We start from the raw sequence: 24,648 nt of genomic DNA, 5'->3' as shown, positions 1-24,648 counted from the left end.
TGCAGTTTATTCTCATTTTCTCTCACTTTAGAAAGAAAGGGAGCAGCCATTCATGGGAGTGTGAATTAGTTCAACCATTGTTGAAGACAGTGTGGCGATTCCTCAAGGATCTAGAACCAGAAATACCATTTGACCCAGCAATCCCATTATTGGGTATATACCCAAAGGAATATAGATCTTTTTAAAACTCTTAACTCCACTTGTGGCGTAAGTTTCCAACATTGGTCAATTTGTATTCTTTTATTATTATTATTATTATTATTATTATTATTATTATTATTTTTTTTTTTAAATGAGTCTCGCTCTGTTGCCCAGGCTGGAGTGCAATGGCATCATCTCGGGTAACTGCAACCTCCGCCTCCTGGGCTCACACGATTCTCCCACCTCCTGGGTTCATGTGATTCTCCCACCTCAGCTTCCCGAGTAGCTGGGACCACAGGCACCCCCCACTCCTGCCCCACCGCTCCACGCCCAGCTAATTTATATATTTTTAGTAGAGATGGAGTTTCACCATGTTGACCAGGGTGGTCTCGAACTCCTGACCTCAAGTGATCTGCCCACCTCGGCCTCCCAAAATGCTGGGATTACAGGCGTGAGCCACTGCGCCCCACTCAGTTTGTATTCTTAGTCGTGCCCTCTAAGTGATGGGATCCAAGCCCATCACTTTCATCCTCCTGTATGTTCTGCCGACCTCCACAGCTCTATCTGAAGCCCAGCCTTTCTCCAGAACTTCCAACTGTTCTTCTTATCTGCCTAATAGATACCTCCTCTTGAGACTCTATGGGCAGTTCAGTTTCAACACGCACAGCATTAAACTTTTCATGTTCCATCCAAGTCTCTTCTTTGTCATTGATCCCATATTGGTATTTATGATGTCTCCTCCCATCCAGTTACCTGACCAACCACTTCTATATGTGTATATATACCATTTTGAATTTCACCTTTTTCATTTAATATTTCCTGAAATACTTTATTAATCTCCATATGGTCATTAGTGTAACACCAGTTTCTCAGTGCATAATACATCAGAGGTATTAGAGGCAAGAAAAAACATTGATCTTTAAATCACTTTCCTATATACCAGAAAAACCCAATTTAAAAATCAGTAAAAAATGGATTTAATTCTTAATAGCAAGTAAAAGTAAGTACAAGAACTAAGGAAGAAACCTTTAAAAATTTAATAAAAGGTATAAAAGATACTACAAGAAATGAACATATATAATGACTCCAGAAGGGGTACCTCAGTTTTAACAGTTTTTTAAAGATTAATTTTTATGCAATAAAATCAGTCTAATTAAAACTGTACCATTTAATATGTTTTGAAACCTCAGTACTTTTACAAAAGCAACTCTACTCAAATACATTCAATGCAATCCAAATAAAATTCCCGGTGGAATTATTTTTGTGGAGATGGAAAAGTTTATTCTCAAGTTCTCTTGAAAGACAAAATAGGTAAAATTTATAAGAAATATTTGAAAAATAGGAACCATAAATTCGTTCTTTTTCTACCAAGTATCAATACATACTTGAAAAAACCCAATAATTAAAACAGTATGTATTTATTCAGGAATTGACAAAAAAGATCAATTGAGTGAAAAGAACATTAAAAATAGTCCTGTGTATGTGAGGATTTGTTTTGTGATTAAGAAAATCAATGGCAGAAGGGATACACTACCAGGGAAATTGACATGGGAAAATATTAAATGAAATTTTTACAGTACAAGTAAATTATATTTTAGATGGCTTAAAAAGCTAAACTTAAACTACAATCTACAAAAATACTCTAATATAAAAATATTTATAATTTATGCAAAACTCAGAGGATTTATTTTGTGATTAAGAAAATCAATGGGGGAAGGGATATACTACCGGGGAATTGACATGGGAAAATAGTAAATGAAATTTTTACAGTACAAGTAAATTATATTTTAGGTGCCTTAAAAAGCTAAACTTAAATTACAATCTATAAAAATACTCTAATATAAAATAATATTTATAATTTATGCAAAACTCAGAAGCTGTATAAAAAGGTTGACATATTTGACCAGATAGAAATAGGAAAGTTTTCTGGGACAAAAGATAACGGAAATTTGAAAAAGAAGTAACAGGATATAACATGTCTAATAAACACGAGATTGAAATTTAAAATATACAAAGAGCTCCTATAATCTAATAAAAATAAAACACAACTGAATAAAAATGTACAAATAATATTAACAGAAAATTCATAAAGAATAAACAATATAAGAAGATGTTCAGCTTTAGTGTTAACCAGGAAAAAAACTTGAAAAAGGCTGGGTGCGGTGACTCACACCTGTAATCCCAGCACTTTGGGAGGCTGAGATGGGCAGATCACTCGTGGTCAGGAGTTCAAGACAAGCCTGGTCAATATAGTGAAACCCTGTCTCTACTAAAAATACAAAAATTAGCTGGGCGTGGTGGCACGCACCTATAATCACAGCTACTCAAAAGGCTGAGGCAAGAAAATTGCTTGAACCCAGGAGGTGGAGGTTGCAGTGAGCTGAGATAGTGCCACTGCACTCCAGCCTGGGCATTGCAGTGAGACTCTGTCTCAAAAACAAAAACAAAAACAAAACAAAACAAAGCAAAGCACAACAAAACAAAACAAACAAACAAAAAAACCCTTGAAAAACAATAAGGGATTATTGAATGACCACATACTTGGAAAATTTAGAAATGATTGACCTTCTATGGTAATAGCAAGGATGTGGGAATAGGGGATTTTTATGTCATGTAACCTCTACCCCAATCCAAATCTAGAATAACTCCATCACTTCATAATTCAATGTGAACCCTTGCAATTAAGCTCTTCCTGCCACTAATCTGATTTTTATCTATCTGATTTATATCACTACAAATTAGATTTGCCTGCTTTGAACTTCACATAAATGGAATCATTTAGTATGTACTCTTTGTGTCTGGCTACTTCAGCTCTGCATAATGTTTTGTAGATTTCATCATGTAATTGTGTAGATCAGTGACTTTTTTATTACTGAGTAGTATTCCGTTGTATAAAGACACCATGATTTGTTCATTCTTTCACTTTTGATAGTTTTGGGGATGTATCCAGTTTTAGACCATGAATTGTTGAAAAATGCTATCCTTTTCCTTATTTAATTATCTGGGTAACTTGTAGAAAGTCAATTGACCATATGTAGTTGGATCTATTTTTTTTTAACTTTTAAGTTCAGGGGTACATGTGCAGGTTTGTTACACAGGTAAACTTGTATCATGGGGGTTTGTTGTACAGATTATTTCATCTCCAAGATAGTAAGCCTAGTACCCATTAGTTATTTTTCCTGATCCTCTCCCTCCTCCCATCCTCTACCTTCCAATAGTCCCCAGTGTGTGTTGCTCCCCTCTGTGTCCAGGCGTTCTCCTATACACCAACAACAGTCAAGCAGAGAGCCAAGTCAGGAATCCACTCCCATTCACAACTGCCACAAAAAGAATAAAATATCTGTGAATACAGCTAACTAGGGAGGTGAATGGTCTTTACAAGGAGAACTACTACAAACCACTGCTCAGAGAAATCAGAGATGACACAAATGAGCGGAAAAACCTTCCATGTTCATGGATAGGAAGAATAAATATTATTAAAATGGGTATACTGCCCAAAGCAATTTATAGATTCAGTGTTATTCCTATAAACTAAACTAAACATTGACATTCTTCACAGAACTAGATAAAACGATTTTAAAATTCACATGGAGTCAAAAAAGAGCCCAAATAGTCAAGGCAATCTTAAGCAAAAAGAGCAAAGCTGGAGGCATCACTTCAGACTATACAACAGGGGTACAGTAACCAAAACAGCGTGGTACTGGTACAAAAACAGACACATAGACCAATGGAAGAGAATACAGAACCCAGAAATAAGATTGCATACCTACAACTATCTGATCTTCAACAAAGCTGACAAAAACAAGCAATGGTGAAAGAATTCCCTATTCAATAAATGGTGCTGGGATAACTGGCTAGCCAAATGTGGAAGATTAAAACTGGACCCCTTCCTTACACCATGTACAAAAATTAACTCAAGGTGGTTGGTTCTGTTTCTGGATTCTATTCTATTCTATTGATCCATGTGTATCCTTCTTAACTTATTCTTACTAAAATGTTAAAATCATTCTATCTCTGTCATATCATTTTTTCCTGATATATTTTGTATACCTATATTGTCTTTTCCAACCTGGCGTTACCCTAAAACAATCTTTTTATTTCCTTTATTATAGCAGTGAATTTTGGTCTCTGTAATGCTGTTTGCCTTAAATTCAACTTTGTTATTAAAAGATAAAACATGCTATCTGCATTTATTACCATAACACATATTTTTCTTTATTATTGTTAAATAAATTTTTACATACCATCCTTTTAATATTATGACTTAAATTCTTGAGTTTTTAATTTTGACTAATTCCTTCGTTGGTTGGATTGCATCAAGTCATTTTTAAAGGACTAGTACATCTATGTTATATTTATTGAATTTTCACATATTTTAGATCGTTCTTTTGCATATGTATTTATATACCTGAAGGATGACTTGGCTAATTAAAAAATTTGTGGACATCTGTTTTCTCATCTATAACTCATTTTCCGAAATAGCTGTGAAAAAATCTGAAGTAAGGCTGATATTCTCTCTTTCCTCTACTTCTTATATGGTCATCTTTCCCCCCACTGATGCATGTAGGATTGTTTCTTCGTCAGACTATATTTTTGTATTTGCTGACTTTTATTATAATTTTTTATAGCACGAAAGTTTCCTTTTGATTTTCAAGTCTGCACTTGCATTTCTAAACAGTTTTCTGCTATTATATCTGGAACATTGTTGTTTCTTTTTTTCCCTATTCTGCACTTTAGTAAGACCAAGAATTTTGTAGCAAGTTTGAAGTTTATATGCCACAATCAATATACACGAAATGAGAAATTTGTTTTTAAAAATAAAAATGGAAAACAAGATTTATAATATTATAATTATGTAAATATTACCACTTCAGAAGCAAGATGTATGATTGAACTCATAGATTTAAAAAAAATCCTACATTATTAAACCTGTGATATTCAAAGCAAAGGTTACAAGCTTAATGTCAAATTAGTTTCCCTTTCTCACACTTCATAAATTTCTCAAATCAGGCCACATTCCATTTGCTCATTTTTGTAGCATATGTCAATTTGTCTCTGTTCCTCCCTCCCTCCCTCTCTTTCTTATTTTTACTCTCCCCAACCCTATTTCTTTCTTTTTTATTCTTTTTTAATGGCTGAGCCTCTTGAGATAATGTTCAGACATCAAGACACTTCATCACTATATAATTTAGAGTTCTGAATCTCCTCAAAAGAACATTCTCGTACTTAACTACAATGTCGTCGTTATGTACCAGTTGTGTTAACAATACTGTTATTATCTTATTATATAATATGATTACATTAATAATACTGTTATTACTCCCAAGAAAATTTGCATTAATACACACATATTTAACATACAATCTATATACAGATTCCCCCAATTATAAGGACCTATTTTATAAGAGATCTATTAGCATATAATGCACATACTACACCATTCACCCATTTAAAGCCTGCAATTAAATAGTTTTTGTATATTCACAGATTTGTGCTCTTCAAAAATGGGCCATCAGGAAAATCATGCGGAGTTCCTAAGCAGGCTTACGATCCTAAGCAGCTTATGGCTTCAGAGTTCTAAAACACTTAGAATCTAGGACTTGGGAGGAAATTCCCAGAATATTAGCCAACACTGAAGCTGTAGACAGTTTGGTGGGGGAGGCAGCAGTGTGCTTTGGCTACTCTGTGAATATACAAAACAGGCTTTGTGCATACTCTCTATACATACAAAAACAAGTTCTAAAACCTTTTTATTACCCACAAAGAAATCCTGTGCCCATTAATAGCACTCCTCATTTTTCCCCAGCCCTTCTGTCCACTCACTCATGCCTAGGAAATTTCTAATCTACTTTATATTTATATGGATTTGCCTATGCTTGACATTTTATGATGTAAATAGAAGTGTATAATAAGTGGTTTCTATGACTACCTTCTTCAATTAGCACAATATTTTCAAGGTTCATTCGTACTGTGGTATGTATCAATATGTATCAGCACTTTATTTTATTGCTGAATAATATTTTGTGGTATGGATATGCCACATTTTATTTATCTAATCATCAGCTGATAGCTATTTCTACTTTGGGGCTATTATGAATAATGTTTCTGTGAGCATTCATGTACAAACATTTATTTGAGTACTAATTTTTTTAGGTATATACCTAGGTGTGGAATTGCTAGGTCATATGGTCCTAGCTATTTTAACTAGGTAATTCTATTTTAACTCTTTGAAGATTTGCCAAAATAGCTTTCCATAGCAGCTGTATCATTTTACTTTCCCACTAGCAATGTACCAGGGCTGCAGTTTCTCCACATTCTCACCAACACTTGTTACTTGTCATTTAAAAAATTATACCCATGCTAGTGAGTGATTAGCTATTTTAAAAGCTTTCCTTAAATATTTTAATGTCCCTAGTTGTTGGCTAATGATATTGAGAATCTTTTCATGTACTTGGCCATTTGTACATCTTCTTTGGGGAAATGTCTGTTGAAGTCCTTTGCTCATTCAAAAAACCAGGTTGTTTGCTTTTTTGTTGTTAAATTATAACGGTTTTTAAAAATACATTCTACATGCCAGAAATATGATTTGCAAATATTTTCTTCCATTTGTGGGTTGTCTTTTGACCTTCCTGATGGTGTCCCTTGATGTACAAAAATGTTAAATTCATCTATTTCTTCTATTGCTTATGCTTTTGGTGTCCTATCCAAGGAACCGTTGCCAAATCCAAAGTCATGAAGACTTACCCTTACATTTTCTCCTAAGAGTTTTATAGTTTCAGTCCTTACATTTAAGTCTTTGATTCATTTTGAGTTAATTTTTGTACAGAGTGTGAAGTAAGGGTCCAATTTTATTCTTTTGCATGTGGACATCCAGTTGTCCCAGCATCATTTGTTGAAGAGACTATTCTTTCCCTATTGATGATCTTGGCAGCCTTGTAGAAAAATCAATTGACCATAGATACCTGAGTTTATTTTTGGATTCTCAATTCTATTCCACTGAGCTATATGTGTATCCTTATGTCAGTTTTGATTACTATGGCTTTGTAGTATGTTTTGGAATTGGGAAGTGAGCCCTCCAAATTTGCTCTTTTTTTTCAAGATTGTTTTGGTTGTTCAAGGTCCCTTGAATTTTCATATGCATTTTTGGATCAGCCTTTTCATTTCTGCAGAAAAGACCATTGGGATTTTGATAGGGATTGCATTGAATCCATAAGTCACTTTGGGTAGTATTGTTATCTTAAGAATATTAAATCTTCCAAGCCATAAACGGGATATTTATTTTTATTCATTTAAGATTTAAATTTCTTTCAGTAATGTTTTATAGTTTTCAGTGTACAAGTTTGCACCTTCTTGGTTAGTTTATACGTATTTTATTCATTTAGATGCTATTTTAAATGGAATTATTTTCTTAATCTCCTTTTCATGTTGTTCATTGCTAGTGTACAAAAATTCAACTGATTTTCTGTGTTGGTCTTGTACTCTACAAATTTGCTGAATTAATTTACTGGCTTTAATAGTTTTTCATTATGTGAGATTTTAAATACATGGGATCATGACCTCTGTGAATAGACATAGTTTTACTTCTACGTTTTCAATTTGGATGTCTGTTAATTTTTTCTTGCCTAATCGCTCTAGCTAGAACTTCCAATACTGTGTTGAATAACAGTGGTGAAAGTGGGCATCCTTGTCTTGTTCTTAATCTTAAGGGAAATGTTTTCAGTCTTTCATCATTGAGTATGAAGTTAGCTTTGGGTTTTCCATAGAAGCCCTTCACCATTTTGAAGAAATTCCTCTTCTATTCCTAGAGTGCTATGTGTTTTTATCATGAAAGCATGTTGGATTTGTCTAATGCTTTCTCTGTATCCGCTGAGATAAACATGAGGTTTTTTTCCCCCTTTGTTTCATTAATATGGTGTATTACATTAATTGATTTTCTTTTTTTTATATTAGTAATGTGTGTCTTCTTTGTTTCTTTTTTTTATTATACTTTAAGTTCTAGGGTACATGTGCAAAATGTGCAGGTTTGTTACATATGTATACACGTGCCATATTGGTGGAGAAATACCTAATGTAAATGACATTAATTGATTTTCATGTTAAGTCACCCTTGCATTCCTGGAATAAATTCCATTTAGTTACAGTATATTATTCTTTTATTATGCGGTTGGATTTGATTTCATAGCACCTTATGACACAGAAATTTCACTTCTGGGAATTGGTAGAAATTGGCTAGAGTTATGTGCAAGGTTTATTAGAGACTATTTATTCCAGGGCAGTTTATTATTAAAGAGTGTGAAATAGACAATGAGTAAACTGGAATACAATAGAATGATGGAAATATATACAGCCAGATGGAACAGTACCAACACAAGTATGCTTGACTCCTTTTCTTCACTCCCTGTGTCTAGACCATCCCCAATTTCTGAATTTTAACTCCTGATTATTTCTAAACCTGTTCCCTTCTATATCTCCATGGCCACTATTGAAATTTAGGCCACTGTCACTTCAAGATTCCTCCAGATATCTGCAGAACCCTTCCAACTGGCCCCCTACCTGTGGTCTTGAATGCCTTCAGTCCATTCTTCATACAACAGCCATGGAGATTTTTCTAAAAATGCAAACTTGATTACATGTCTTATCCACTTAAAATGTCTCAATGATTTCTCATTGCTATCTATGTAAAATGCCAGCATCTTACTTTGACTTACATGGCCCTTCCAGACATGACTGCCTGCTCTCCAGCTTTATCACTGGACTCCCCACTCCATCCTCATTTTCTGTCTTCCTCCCAGCACACCCACTACACCTTAGCCATGCTGAACTTCCTTTGCTCTGAGAAACCTCCAAGCTCTCTCTTACCTCAGGGCTTTCTAGATACTTTCATTCCCTTTTCTTGTAAAACTCCTCAAGTTCTGCTTAAACATCATTTTAAAACTGTCTTCCCTGGCCCTCTGAATAAGGTTAGTTGTCCTTGATATGTGGTTTCATTGTATCCTTTATTTCTCCTCTGATAACATTTGTGACACTTACTAGGAGCTTGTTTGGTAGTCATCTTTGCCAGCTAGACTGTAAGCTTCCTGAGGCCAGGAACCATCCCTACCTTGGCCATCCTTTTTCCCACAGCACATGACTCAGTCCCTAGCACATGTAATTACTTAGCAAATATTTCTCTAAGGAATGCTCTAGTGAACTAATGATAAAGTAATTCCTATATGAATCAATCAACACATTACCCACTATCATGGAGCTTAAAGTCCAGCCAAGGAAAGAAGGCCTGTATATAGGGAAGTAATCATTGGATGACATAAGACAGTGGTGATTAAGTGCTACAATATTTGATTCTGATAACTGTTTTAATTTGCCATATACTGCATAAGATAGAGAAAGGGGATATTAGTGTGGGTCAGAGAAAGCATTCTTGGGAATGTCACATTTGGGGTGAACCCAGAATTCTGTCTCTGGGCATAGCTTATTCAGATATGTGGCTCAGAAAAGTGCAGGGATAAATGGGAAGCAAGTACTGGGTTTGTTGGTTTGTTACTAATAAGTTTTTCTGGGACCCAGGGATCCCAGGGGCCACAAAACTGTAGAAGAAAGGAGTCGGAAGACAATGGCAGGGAGCTGGAATTGCACGATGTGGACACAGGAAACAAGAAGCAGGCTCCAGAGCCACACCCAGATGAGCAGGGGAAGCTGGGAGGGAGTTCATAAGGGGTAGTCATTCTAAAATTCCCCTTTACAGATGTTAGTATTCTGTAGGGCAATGCTTGCAGGATGATTTAGAAGTCATCATCTTCATTGTTTTCCACTGTCAACAGTGACTCTTATCTCTAAAGGTAATTGGGTATCTCCAGAGCTGTTAATAGCAACTAATTAACTGTACATTTGTAGAGTGCTTTATACTTTGCAAATATCAATCATTCAAAACCCAGAATTCTGCAAGGTGTGTAAGAGTCACTGAAGATGGAGTGTAAGGTTGGAAAAGTTAAGCAATTTTCCAGGGTGACAGGCCAGTAGATGATGGAGTTTGACTTCTTTGGGATCCTGAATATTTTGCTTAGGGGCTAGGTACATAGAGTGTAAAAGATCATCCTGGGAGCTCCTTTTCATAAAGTTAGTTTTCCTCCCCTTCCATTGAGCTGTTTTAATACTGATGTCTTTAGGGATAGATTCAACTCATACCTTGAGAGGAAATTCCTGCTGTTTGGGTTCAAATTTGTCCCTCTGGGTCAGTAGCTTCTTCCATCCCATAGTGCTCCTGCACCCCTTCTTTATTAGCACTAAGGTGCCAGGTTCATTGGGTTGGGGATAGATCAGGGCAAGGGTACTTGGAAACATATTACATCTGCATCATAGAATTGAATGATGACAGTAGTAAGTCTCACAAATGCCACAACACACTTTGTCTCACTATATGGTAAAGTTTTTTGTTTTTTTTTAACATGGATTATTATTTTTTTTTCCTTTCTGTAACATGAGTCAGGTATTGTTGTATTCCCATTAGACTGATGAGAGAATTCAGACTAAGAGAGGGTAAGTGTGTTGGCCAAAGTTATGAAGCTGCTTGGGGTGGAGTGAAGTAAACTCAGGCCAACTGGCTCCAGGGACTGAGCACTGAAGTACTGCGTATGCCATACAGGAATCCTCCTAATCTCGACTGCTTCCCCTCATATCCCCAGAACGTCTTTTTCAGTTCCATTCCCTTTTAACTCTTATTTTCCTGACTAATGTCCCCTGGGTCATGAAGTCTTGAAAGGGAAAGAAGACCTGATTTTCCTGGGGTTGGGGGTGTATTAATCTAGGTAACAAGGGAATCAAAGTGGAGGAGACACTCTTCCAGTAGTTCCAGTCTCAAGAATTGGATCCACAGCTTTGGGAGGGTTTAGTGCCTGTGGATGGCGAGAGAATTTGCACTGCAACTCAGACCTTCCTGCCATTCTGCAGTTTGCACGCCCCTTGTGGGGTTAGATGGCTCCTGGGCTGAGGCAGGCATGTAACATGGCTTGGATCAGTTTTGCCTGGTAATCTCCTTTCCCATGTCCAGAGGCAGGTGGCTGAAGGAGTGTGCTAGGCTGGGTGGACCGTGTCCAGAGGCAGGTGGCTGAAGGAGTGTGCTAGGCTGGATGGACCACGTCCAGAGGCAGGTGGCTGAAGGAGTGTGCTAGGCTGGGTGGATAGATGCCTGGGCTTTTCTTTGCAGTATGAGTGCTAGGAGCAGACCAGTGAAAAGGAGGCAGGTGACTAGTGGGTGTGTGGATTTTGCCCACTATCTGCTCTAGGTAGAGCCGGTGGAGAGACAGCTCAGGAGAGCTGCCGAGTGCCCAGGGTTCTGGTGGCCTTTTGATTTGCTCACTCCTCACCACTTCTTTGTCCACCATCCCCTCAGCCTCCAGTGGTGAACTTGCAGGGCCATAGCCCCTGTGAAAGTGGAACACTGTTATAGGAAGATCATATGAGGGGACTTTGATGCTGCATTGGACATGACGACTTGACCTTTGCCAGAGTTTTGTTTCCTTCTGTATCTGGCCCTGTTGGCTTCATCAGGTGACTGTCTCGGCAAAAGCTCCAGTTTTCCTAATGGGCCAAGCATTCCTGGGATGATGTCTAGGATCAGGTACTAACCAAGCACTTCTGTCTTCATAAATGAGATTCTGCTTCTGTCCTCAGAGTCAACGTTTGCCTCCCTTCCACTCTCCAATGGCCCCATGGCTCAATTTTTCTTTTTCTTTACTTTTTTTTTTTTTTTTGCTATTAAGATTTTTCTTTTAATATGCCATGAGATATCTTGATATCTGGATTGCGTATTTTCCAAAGTACTCTTCCAGCCATATCACCGACCCCTTCCAAAAGATTTCACCAGTCTTTCTAATGCAATAGAAGATGCTGGATTATAGTTTTGTCTACCAACTTTTTTTTTTTTGTTTTTGAGATGGAGTCTCACTCTGTCACCCAGGCTGGAATGCAGTGGTGCCGTCTTGGCTCATTGCAACCTCCGCCTCCTGGGTTCAAGCAGTTCTCCTGTCTCAACCTCCCAAGTAGTTGGGACTACAGGCGCATGCCACCACGACCAGCTAATTTTTGTATTTTTAGCAGAGATGGGTTTTCACCATATTGGCCAGGCTGGTCTCAAACTGTCGACCTCAGGTGATCCACCTGCCTCGACCTCCCAAAGTGCTGGGATTACAGGTGTGAGCCACCACACCTGGCCTACCACCTGTTTTTGAAAGCAATATTATACTAATGACTTTAATGGTAATACATTCTTATATCATAAAGAAACACATTTACAAATATCGGAAATGCAGTTTCGAAACTTTGCATTAGTTTTGAACTGAATCAGCATTTGTGGGTTTTTTAAAAAGACAGCAGTTTGACTCCTGACTTGCTGATAAACATATTCCTGTTGGGGAAGGGAAGGTGACAGAGAGAGTGAATGCTGAATTTCTCCATCGGCCCCAAAAGTGCTGATTTCACAAAGCGATACGTCAAAAGCAAGCATGCAATGGTTGTTTTAAAACGTTTACTGGCCGGGCGTGGTGGCTCACATCTGTAATCCCAGCATTTGGGAGGCTGAGGCAGGTGGATCACGAGGTCAAGAGATCGAGACCATCCTGGCCAACATGGTGAAACCCCATCTCTACTGAAAATACAAAAACTAGCTGGGCGTGGTGGCGCTCACCTGTAGTCCCAGCTACTCAGGAGGCTGAGGCAGGGGAATCGCTTGAACCGGGAGGCGGAGGTTGCCGTGAGCCAAGATTGCACCATTGCACTCCAGCCTGGGGACAGAGCAAGACTGTGTCTCCAAAAAAACCAAAAACCAAAAAAACTTTTACTGCAACATAACAATGAAGTAAACAGTAATTAGACACCTACCAATTTTCCCCCCAAACAAACACACAAACAAAAAATGTAAACAGAAAAATAACTGTGCCTATACTCACACAGCTTTTCAAGTCATGTTAGAAGGATCTCACATTCAATGATCAAGAAATTTTAAAATAGCAGTCATTATTTTTATTCTAAGAAAAGGTTCCCTTTCTCCCCTCCCACACCAAGTAGTTAACATGAAAGAATACGCTTCCTTACACATTAATTTTATACTCATTTTTGAAGGGGCAACAATTAACTATCAATAATTTGGCATTTCTGTTTAGAGTTGCTACAATTTTTTTTTTAATTTCACAAAGCCATTATCCAGTGTTGCCATGAAACAGAGACTGTAAACTCCAGATAGCTAAGATTCTTTCTGAAACCAATGTTAAGTCAAAGAAATATAAAGCAGGGCATTACACTACGTTTCTGGGTCTGGTACACTAAAAAGACTGAAACCTAGGAAAAATTACCTGCTGTTTTACAGAAGAAATAAAGACCTGCAAAAACTGATTTTTGGTTGTATAATATTTTACACCCTGTGTGGAGTTGTGGCATCTGCTAACTGAAGAGACATGCAGTGTACTTATCCCTGCCCTATATCCTACATCCGTCCTTCCCCACCCTCAACAATCTACCTCCTTATACCAAGTATTGTGGAGATGAGCCCAACTCATCCCAGACAATCCAGTGGACAAGTGAGTGTAACGGACTGGTGTGAAGTGTGAGATACAGAAAAGTCCCTTTCAGTCTTCATCAAAGTTCTGCTGTAGAAGAAAATTGGCCGCCAAACTCTCATTCTTCTCACAAGCAAAATATGCTTGTATCACAAATCCTTCAGGAAATCCTAACACCCTTAACCTTTCTCTAGCTTCTTTTTCCCGAGGCATTACTTGAATGTAGTTCATGGGACTCTTGCAGGTTCTGCAATTCCTCCACTGCCACTGCCACCTCTTCCTCCTGGAACACCGACTTCTTTGTTTTTAATGAAAGGAATTTTATTTTATTTTTATTTATTTTTAAAATTTTTTATTGTTTTAATTTTTCCATAAATTATTGGGGTACAGGTGGTACTTGGTTACATGAGTAAGTTCTTTAGTGGTGATTTGTGAGATTCTGGTGCACTCATCACCTGAGCAGTATACAGTGCACCTTATTTGTAGTCTTTTATCCCTGGCCCCCCCACCCCCACTTTCCCCTGAGTCCCCAAAGTCCATAGTATCATTTTTATGCCTTTGCGTCCTCATAGGTTAGCTCCTACTTATGAGTGAGAACATACGATGTTTGGTTTTCCATTCCTGAGTTATTTCCTTTAGAATAATAGTCTCCAATCGGCCGGGCGCGGTGGCTCACGCCTGTAGTCCCAGAACTTTGGGAGGCTGAGGCGGGTGGATCACGAGGTCAAGAGATCGAGACCATCCTGGCTAACACAGTGAAACCCCGTCTCTACTAAAAATACAAAAATTAGCCAGGCGTGGTGGCAGGCGCCTGTAGTCACAGCTACTTGGGAGGCTGAGGCAGGAGAATGGTGTGAACTCGGGAGGTGGAGCTTGCAGTGAGCCGAGATCGCGCCACTGCGCTCCAGCCTGGGCGACAGCAAGACTCCGTCTCGAAAAACAAAAAAGGAATAATAGTCTCCAATCTCATCCAGGTCACCACAAATACTAATTCATTCCTTTTTACAGCTGTGCAAAATTCCATGATTTTGTAATTGTGAATTGTGCTGCTATAAACATGCATGTGCAAGTATCTTTTTCGAATAATGACTTCTTTTCCTCTGGGTAAGACACCCAGTAGTGGGGATTGCTGGATCAAATAGTAGTTCTACTTTTACTTCTTTATGGACTCTCCACACTGTTTTCTGTAGCAGCTGTATTAGTTTACATTCCCACCAGCAGTGTAGAAGTGAACACCAGCTTCTTGAACTGGTTCATTTAACGTCTGAATAAAATGCTCCAGGTGTTGGCTAATTTTTGTATTTATTTTTAGTAGAGACGGGGTTTCATCATGTTGGCCAGGCTGGTCTCGAACTCTTGACCTCAAGTGATCTGCCCGCCTCAGCCTCCCAAAGTGCTGAACACCAGCTTCTTGAACTGGTTCGTTTAACATCTGAATACAATGCTCCTGGTGTTGGCTAATTTGCTGCAGTAATTGAGGATTTTCTGGACCTATCTGTTGTAGTCATGATGAAGGCAGGGAAGGATTCTGTTGAATAATTTGTCTCATCTGTTGAAACTGAGGCTGATTCTGTAAAAATTCCAGGGTGTGTCCTGAAACTGAGGCTGATTCTGTAAGAATTCCAGGGGGTGTAGTCGTAGCTGTCATAGTTGCTGCAGCTGCAGCCACTGATGAAGACTGAGGAGGCCTGGTACTAGCTGCTTGAGGGGGGTCAACCATAGCCTGACTTTCTCCATCTTCAGGGATTCGCCATTGGTCTGTCAGGGTTGTTGAATCTGGCTCTCAGGGCTGCAATTACTTGCTCTCCTTCATGCCCATTGACATGATTACAGTTACCATATTCTCCTAAGACTGACCTGCCACAGGTGCACGTGTCGCATCTTCAGAAGGGTTTGATGAAAAGAATCTTCTGATGTCCTGTCAGTTGATGTTGGGCTAGTGGCCACCGGCCTCTCTGCTGACTTTTCTGTAGCTTTCTCTTGTTTAGTTGCATTAGCAGGTGCAGGTTCAGAAGATGCTGTCGCTGATGCTGGAGTGATGGACGCAGGTGTGGAACTGGAAAACAAAGCAGGGACAGGGTGGAACCTGAGCCACAGTTGTTGCTGTGGAGGAAGTAATGCACAGTGGAGGAAGCGCTGCACAGTGGAGGAAGTAGTGCACAGCAGAGGAAGTACTGCACAGTGGAGGAAGTAATGCACAGTGGAGGAAGTAATGCATAGTGGGGGAAGTAATGCATAGTGGAGGAAGTAGTGCACAGTGGAGGAAGTAATGCACAATGGATGAAGTACTGCACAGTGGATGAAGTACTGCACAGTGGAGGAAGTAATGCACAGTGGATGAAGTACTGCACAGTGGATGAAGTACTGCACAGTGGAGGAAGTAATGCATAGTGGAGGAAGTAGTGCACAGTGGGGGAAGTAGTGCACAGTGGGGGAAGTAACGCACAGTGGGGGAAGTAATGCACAGTGGGGGAAGTACTGCACAGTGGAGGAAGTACTGCACAGTGGAGGAAGTACTGCACAGTGGGGGAAGTAGTGCATAGTGGGGGAAGTAACGCACAGTGGGGGAAGTAATGCACAGTGGAGGAAGTAATGCACAGTGGAGGAAATAATGCACAGTGGAGGAAGTAGTGCACAGTGGGGGAAGTAATGCACAGTGGAGGAAGTAATGCATAGTGGAGGAAGTACTGCACAGTGGAGGAAGTAATGCCTAGTGGAGGAAGTAATGCCTAGTGGCTGAAGTACTGCACAGTGGAGGAAGTACTGCACAGTGGAGGAAGTACTGCACAGTGGAGGAAGTACTGCACAGTGGAGGAAGTAATGCATAGTGGCTGAAGTACTGCACAGTGGAGGAAGTAGTCCACAGTGGAGGAAGTAGTGCACAGTGGAGGAAGTACTGCACAGTGGAGGAAGTGGTGTACAGTGGGGAAAGTGGTGCATGGCGGGGGAAGTAATGCATAGTGGCTGAAGTACTGCACAGTGGAGGAAGTAATGCACAGTGGAGGAAGTAATGCATAGTGGCTGAAGTACTGCACAGCAGAGGAAGTAATGCACAGCAGAGGAAGTACTGCACAGCGGAGGAAGTACTGCACAGCAGAGGAAGTACTGCACAGTGGAGGACATAGTGCACAGTGGGGGAAGTAATGCACAGTGGGGGAAGTAACACATAGTGGGGGAAGTAGTGCACAGTGGAGGAAGTAATGCACAGTGGAGGAATTAATGCATAGTGGAGGAAGTACTGCACAGTGGAGAAAGTAATGCATAGTGGAGGAAGTACTGCACAATGGATGAAGTACTGCACAGTGGAGGAAGTAATGCATAGTGGAAGAAGTAATGCACAGTGGAGGAAGTAGTGCACAGTGGAGGAAGTAGTGCACAGTGGAGGAAGTAGTGCACAGTGGAGGAAGTACTGCACAATGGAGGAAGTAATGCATAGTGGAGGAAGTAATGCACAGTGGAGGAAGTAGTGCATAGTGGGGGAAGTAGTGCATAGTAGAGGAAGTAATGCATAGTGGAGGAAGTACTGCACATTGGAAAAAGTAATGCATAGTGGAAGAAGTACTGCACAGCGGGGGAAGTGGTGCACAGTGGGGGAAGTGGTGCATAGTGGAGGAAGTAATGCACAGTGGAGGAAGTACTGCACAGTGGAGGAAGTAATGCACAGTGGGGGAAGTAGTGAACAGTGGGGGAAGTGGTGCACAGTGGAGGAAGTAGTGCACAGTGGGGGAAGTAGTGCACAGTGGAGGAAGTAATGCGTAGTGGAGGAAGTACTGCACAGTGGAGGAAGTAATGCACAGTGGGAAGTACTGCACATTGGAGGAAGTAGTGCACAGTCGGGGAAGTAGTGCACAGTGGGGGAAGTAACGCATAGTTGGGGGAGTAATGCACAGTGGGAAGTAATGCACAGTGGAGGAAGTAATGCACAGTGGGGTAAGTGGTCCCAGTGGGGGAAGTGGTGCACAGTGGAGGAAGTAGTGCACAGTGGAGGAAATACGTAATGCATCGTGTTGGCAGGTGTGGATTGCTGAGTTTTAGCTGGTGCTGGTGTTGACACTGCTTTGGGTTTTGTCACCATAACCACCGCAATGTTTTTCTGGTCAATTTTATATTCTCTGAGAGCAGTATCATCACTGAGCATTTTGCCTGTCTAAATTAATTTTAACCTGCTGCAGGAAAGGCATCTTTCCCTTTTTCAGATTCAGTGCTTTCACTGTCTCCTCAGGGTTGATGTCTATCTGGAAGGTCCGCTGCTGGAGGGTCTTCAGTGTGACCTGCCTAGTGCCGCCGCCAGCTTGGCTGTGGTGCTGCTGGGTGGGGTCTGGGGCCTGGCGGGGCCTCAGGGTCACCCATGCTTCTCGTGCTCTTCGAAGGAAGGTGGTGGGGGTGGGGGCTTGTCACATTCACCCAGCCCAGTGGCCTCTTCTCCGGCCAGGGCCCGGGCCACACCATCTATTTTTGTTTTTTGGATTGGAGGGCATTCTAGCAGTTCTGGGGAAAATGGGCCATTCATTTTCTAGGGAGGCCTCTCCTTTGCTTGTGTTGTGTGAGAGTCAATTACCCTGATTAACTTTTCCTCAGTCTGATTCCCATCGGCTTCATACGATCCAGAGATTTCTCAAAACTTGGCATGCTAATGGCACTTGTTTATTTTCTTTTCTTTTTGAGACAGAGTCTTGCTCTGTCACCCAGGCTGGAGTGCAATGGCACAATCTTGGCTCACTGCAACCTCCACCTCCTGGGTTCAAGTGATTCTTGTGCCTCAGCCTCCCAAGTAGCTGGGATTACAGACACCCGCCACCATGCACAGCTAATTTTTGTATTTTTAGTAGAGATGGGGTTTTGCCATGTTGGCCAAGCTGGTCTCGAACTCCTGACCTCAGGTGACCTGCCCACCTTGGCTTCCCAAAGTGCTGGGAGCCACCACTACAGGCGTGAGCCACCAGCCTACTAGTTTCCATTTTTCAGCCCTGCTACTCCCTTTAAAATGTTTACATTTCATTTTAACTGGATACAGAATAGGCCATGCAGAAGCTGTACCTTAGATCTGCTGGACATCTGTGCTGGCTAACATAGTAGCCACATGTGGCTGCTGAGCACTTGAAAGAGGTTAGTTCAAATGGAGATGTGCTGTGAGCCTAAAAACATACTGGATTTTGAAGATAGCACGAAAAACAGATGTACACTATAGCATTAATAATTTTAAATATTGGTTATTTGTTGAAATATTTTTGATATATTCACTTAAATAAAATGTCATTTAAAAAAATTATTATTTTAAATTTCAATAGTTTTTGAGGTATAGGTGGTTTTTGGTTACATGGATAGGTTCTTTAGTGATTTCTGAGATTTTGGTGCACCTGTCACCTGAGCAGTGTACACAATACTCAATATGTAGTTTTTTTATCCGTCGCCCTGTTGGAAATGAAAGCTTGGCGTCGCAAAGAACACAAGCACTTGAACAAAGGATTTCTCAGCAAGGCAATTTTACTTCTGCAGAAGGGTGCTGCTCACAAGCCAGACTGCCACGAGAGCACACCAAACAAAGGAAAGCAGGGATTCTTATATCTGATGCATTGGGTCCCTACTGCTGTGTCCTGTCTCCATTGGCTGGAGCTGGACCACACAATCTAGACTGATCCCGATTGGATAAAAACTTAAGACTTTCCTAAATAGGTAAAGGTGCAAAGGGGAACAAAGAAGGGAAGGGGGATTGCTTATGGAAAGCTAGGATGACAATAACATTTCCAAATAAGGAAGAGGCATAGGCTGCAAGCTGGAGCATGTCTGGGCATGTCCGGGCATGTCTAGGCAGACTGGTGACTAGAACAAACAACTTAGGTCCTGGTTAAAGTACAAGGACATAGGATATACTCATTCCCTTACTATTTACAGCAGCTATCTGGGGTATAACAGAAAGTCATCAGTGAAATAAAAGATTCATTGGTATGTAACATAAAAAGCAAGCAACGAAAACTTGAAGGAAGTTTTAAGAGGAACTATCATTTTAAACATTTACTGTTCTTTACAAAGAGAAACTGTGAAGAGTAACTAGGAACTTTTTATTCTTAACAAACCCCATCCCATCCTTCACCTTGGAGTCCCTAGAGTCCATTATTATTCTTATGCCTTTGCATCCTCATGGCTTAGCTCCCACTTATAAGTGAAAACATACAATATTTGTTTTTCCATTCCTGAGTTACTTCACTTAGAATAACGGCCTCCAGCTCCAGCCAAGTTTCTGTGAAGGCCGTTATTTCATTCTATTCTATGGCTAAGTAATATTCTGTGGTGTATTTATACCACATAAAGTTATTAACATTAATTTCATCTGCTTCTAAAAAGAAAGGAAAAAGACATTTAATATTTTTAGAGATGGTGTCTTGCTATGCTGCCAAGGTTGGAGTTCAGTGGCTATTCACATACATGATCATAGTGCACTACAGCTTTGAACTCTTGGGCTCAAGCAATCCTCTTCCCTCAGTCTCCTGAGCAGCTGGGACTACAGGTGTGTGCCTGGCTTTTTCTGCCTTTTAAAATGTGATTATTGAAAATTTAAAATTACTTATCTGACTCACATTTGTGACTTACATTTTATTACTAGTGGACAATGCTGCTTTTGATTAATATTCTCCATTTTGATTGCTTCCAAAATTATTTTTTCTGATGCATTTTTTTCGAAGTGAGAGATAAAATTGTATGTATTGATCATGCAAGTGATACTTTAAAGGATGTATATGCTGCAGAATGACCAAATCTAGCTAATTAACATATACATTACCTCACATAGTTATCATTTTTTGTGGTTAGAACACTTTACATCTACTCTCTTAGTATTTTTCAAGAATACAATATATTGTTAACTACAGTCACCATTTTGTATGATAAATCTCTTAAATTTATTCCTCCTAGATAGGAGGAATACTATCTGAAATTCTGCACCTTTTGACCAACATCTCACCAACTCCACCCCCATCAAAATTTTGATAGTTTAAAATTTTCACTATTACGTGTGATGTTGACTCTTTATAATTTTTAAATTATATATTTTGGGAAATTCTCAGAAAAATGCCCTTCTTAGGGCCTGAGACATCCAATGTAAGAATTGTGGTTCTCAAATCAGTCAGAATTGACCAACTATTGTGCTTAAGCAAGGACACCGTCTCTAAACCTTTTCCAAGAAATAGGCTTCATATTTATGAGGCAGAAGACTGTGAAGTAATTGCAAATCCCTGTTCAAAGTCTCTGGTTTAGAAATAATGCTTGCTTGGCCAGGCACAGTGGCTCACGCCCATAATCCCAGCACTTTGGGAGGCTAAGGCAGGTGGATTTCGAGGTCAAGAGATCGAGACCATCCTGACCAACATGGTGAGACCCCTTCTCTACTAAAAATACAAAAATTAGCTGGGTGTGGTGGCATGTGCCTGTAGTCCCAGCTACTCAGGAGGCTGAGGCAGGAGAATCGCTTGAACCCGGGAAGCAGAGGTTGCAGTGAGCTGAGATCATGCCACTGCACTCCAGCCTGGGCGACAGAGTAAGACTCTGTCTCAAAAAAATAAAAAAAGAAAAAAGAGTTAATCTTTGCTTGCTGATTTGTCCTATCAGTGTCCTAATCAAGATAAAAGGAAAGGCTGTTTCGATGTCCGTATGACCTGTCCTGAGTGAAGCTGTTAAAAATAGAACAGGCCAGGTGCAGTGGCTCACACTTGTAATTCCTGAGGCCAGGAGTTCGAGACCAGTCTGGCCAACATGGTGAAACCCTGTCTCTACTAAAAATTTAAAAAATTAGCCCAATGTGGTGGCACATGCCTGTAATTCCAGCTACTCATGAGGCTGAGACAAAAGAATTGCTTGAACCTGAGAGGCGGAGGTTGCAGTGAGCTGAGATTATATCATTGCACTCCAGCCTGGGTGACAGAGCAAGACCCTGTCTCTAAATAAATAAATAAATAAATAGGAGAACCACCTGTTCCATTGCCAGCAGTCATTCAGTGCTGCTAGCAGAGACTTAGATGGCAGGTCCAGGGCAAGCAATCCACTGCTGAGTTCAGAGGCACTGAAGCTGTTTGAAGCATTGAAGAATCCTCGCTGGGAGCAGTGTACATTATACCTGGTATTATAGTTGATAAAGAATAAAGGGAGAACAAAATCTTTTAATAGGATTATCTAGGGGTCCTATAATTTCCATTTTATTGCCATTTAGAGAATTAAAGAATGTTCTCATCCAGAGAGAAGATAAGATACAGCCTTGGCTGACTCTAACACATTTTGTTAAAGAAGTAGCTTTTTATTTTATTCTGAGCTTTGATCAGGAACTGGTATTGATTTTTTAAGAAGCCTTTTTGCCTCTGATGAAGTAATCCTAAATGTTTAAATTGAACATATTAGTGTGATTTCAAATATGAAAAGATGGGATTATTTGTGCTTTAGACATCATTTTGATATCAATTTTCACAGATAGAACTGGTCTATAATTGTATTCGTGTCTTGTATTTTTCTTCCTCAGTAAATTAGTTAGCTATTTTAATTTTACTTAACTTTTGGTTCTGGAATGAATTATATAGAGCCTGGGGATTATTCCTTGAGCGTCTGAAAAGGGGAGTATTTGGTCCTTGAAATTTTGAAAAACCCAGAAAGCTTCCTCACCCAAGGATTTTTTTACTGTAATATAATTTAAATATAGTGCACGAATCTTAAGTGTACAGCTTGCTGAATTTGACACCCGTGTGACCACTGTACAGATCAAGATATAGAGGATTTATGTCACTTCAGAAATTTTCCTTGTGCCCCCTCCTTGTGAGTCCCCACCCACATCCAGAGGTAATGACTACTCTGGTTTCTACTGCCAGAGAGAAATTTGCCAGCTCGTGAACTTTGAATAGATGGAATCATACAATATTTTTTTTTCTGGATTCTTTTACTCATCATAATGTTTTAAAGATTTATCTATGTCGTGTGAATCATGAGAGTTCAATCTTTTTCACTGCTACGTAGTACACCATTGAAATGATTATGCCACAGTACTTATTCTTTCTGCTGATGAACATTTGGGTTTTTCAGTTTTAGCTACTATGACTGAAGCCTCTGTGAGAATTCTAATACACCTCTTTTGTTTTCATTTATTTTGGGTACTTCAGGAGCAAAATTTCTGGGCTGTAGGCTGGGTAAATATTAAAACTTTGGGCAATGCAAATAGTTCGCAGAACAGTTTTATTCTTTTACATTCTTACTAGCAATATATGAGGGTGTTAATTGCTCCACATCCTTGCTAACATTTGATGCTATCAATCTTTTGTTTCTAGCTATTCTGATGTATGTAGTAATATCTTATGATTTTAATTTGTATTTCCCTGATGAATAATAATGTTGAAGATGTTTTCATTTGCTTGTCGGCTTCAAGACTTTCATTAGAGATAATTTTTTGGCTTATTTTATATTATTAGTCTAAGTTTTCCCTTCTCAAATATTTATTTTAATGGTCTAGTCAGACATTGTATATATTGAGCCAGGTTTTGCAGTTTGTCTTTGCATAGAAAAGTCTTATTTTGATTTTTAAATTTACTTGAGAAGTTTTAGAAAGATTTAAAAAATCTTCCTTTGTGATTATATTCTTTTTGAAAGTGCTTGCCATGTAACAGTTCCTCACTAAATGTTAGCTTTTTTATTTTTATTTTTTTTGAGACAGAGTCTCACTCTGTCGCCTAGGCTGGAATGCAGTGGTACAATCTCGGTTCACTGCAACCTCCACCACCTCGCGGGTTGAAGTGATTCTCCTCCCTCAACCTCCCCAGTAGCTGGGATTACAGGCGCCCTTCACCACACTCAGCTAATTTTTGTATTTTTAGTAGAGACAGGGTTTCACCATGTTGGCCAGGCTGCTCTTGAACTTCTGACCTCAGGTGATCCACCTGCCTTGGCCTCCCAAAGTTCTGGGATTACAGGCGTGAGCCACCATGCCCGGCCAGCTTTTATTATTTTTATTGCAAGAATTTCCATTACAACCTTGCAATAGTGAAAAATTAGAAAAACATAAATATTTATTAATAAGGGAGTGATTAAACTGTGGAAGATCCACAGTATAGGATTGTATAGCATGAAGTTAAGAATGAAGGCATTCTATTTGTGGTAATAAGACAAGATCTTCTAGATGTATTATTTCATAAAAAAAGGAAACTGCAGAATAATAGATATAAATAGAATGACACTATTTGTTTCAAAATCAGACCGAGAGAGCAAGAGTGAAGGTGAGAGCAAGAGATTCAACTGATAATTGGGATGGCGGTAGAGGTTGATTTGGGTGGTAGTCAAACAGAACTTCAACTCTGAATTTTTACATTAAAAATGGTTGATACAGTATCTAGGAAAAGAATTTAAATTATTTTAAGCCACTTAAAAAATAACTGGATCTTGAAGTTTCTCCAGGAGGAGTCTGCAGGGGCATCCAACAACAAACACCTCTTTAAGATCCTCCCCTGGGCTGGATGCGGAGGCTCACGCCTGTAATCCCAGCACTTTGGCAGGCCCAGGCAGGGGGATCACTTGAGGCCAGGAGTTCGAGACCAGCCTGGTCAACATAGTGAAACCCTGTCTCTAGTAAAGAAAATACAAAAAAAATTAGCCGGGTGCGGTGGCAGGTGCCTGTAATCCTGGCTACTTGGGAGACTGAGGCAGGAGAATAGCTTGAACCCGGGAGGCGGAAGTTGTAGTGAGCCGAGATGGCACCACTGCACTCAGCGTGGGCGCCAGAGGGAGGCACTATCTCAAAAAAAAAAAAAAAAATTATCCATTGCTTCACAAGCTTCCCGTCCACCCACCGGGTTCCTGCTAGTCACACTCTTCTCCCTCTTCACAAACTATTTGCCTACCTCCATTTGCTGTCTTTTCATTTACCCAAAATTTAAAAGTAGAATATATCTCACACATTCAGACAACACACGAATTCAACCTACTAGGTATCCATCAC

General features: G+C 39.8%; 1 pseudogene; it reads right to left on the bottom strand.

Annotated features, from left to right (window-relative positions):
• Nucleotides 1-13,757: 13,757 nt before the first annotated feature.
• LOC115931278 (UV excision repair protein RAD23 homolog B-like) lies at nt 13,758-17,841 on the bottom strand (annotated as a pseudogene).
• Between the last annotated feature and the right edge of the window lie 6,807 nt (nt 17,842-24,648).

The sequence above is a fragment of the Gorilla gorilla genome, chromosome 19, assembly GCF_029281585.2.
Source record: "Gorilla gorilla gorilla isolate KB3781 chromosome 19, NHGRI_mGorGor1-v2.1_pri, whole genome shotgun sequence".
Taxonomy (NCBI): Eukaryota; Metazoa; Chordata; class Mammalia; order Primates; family Hominidae; genus Gorilla; species Gorilla gorilla.
This window is presented reverse-complemented; position numbering and strand designations above follow the sequence as displayed.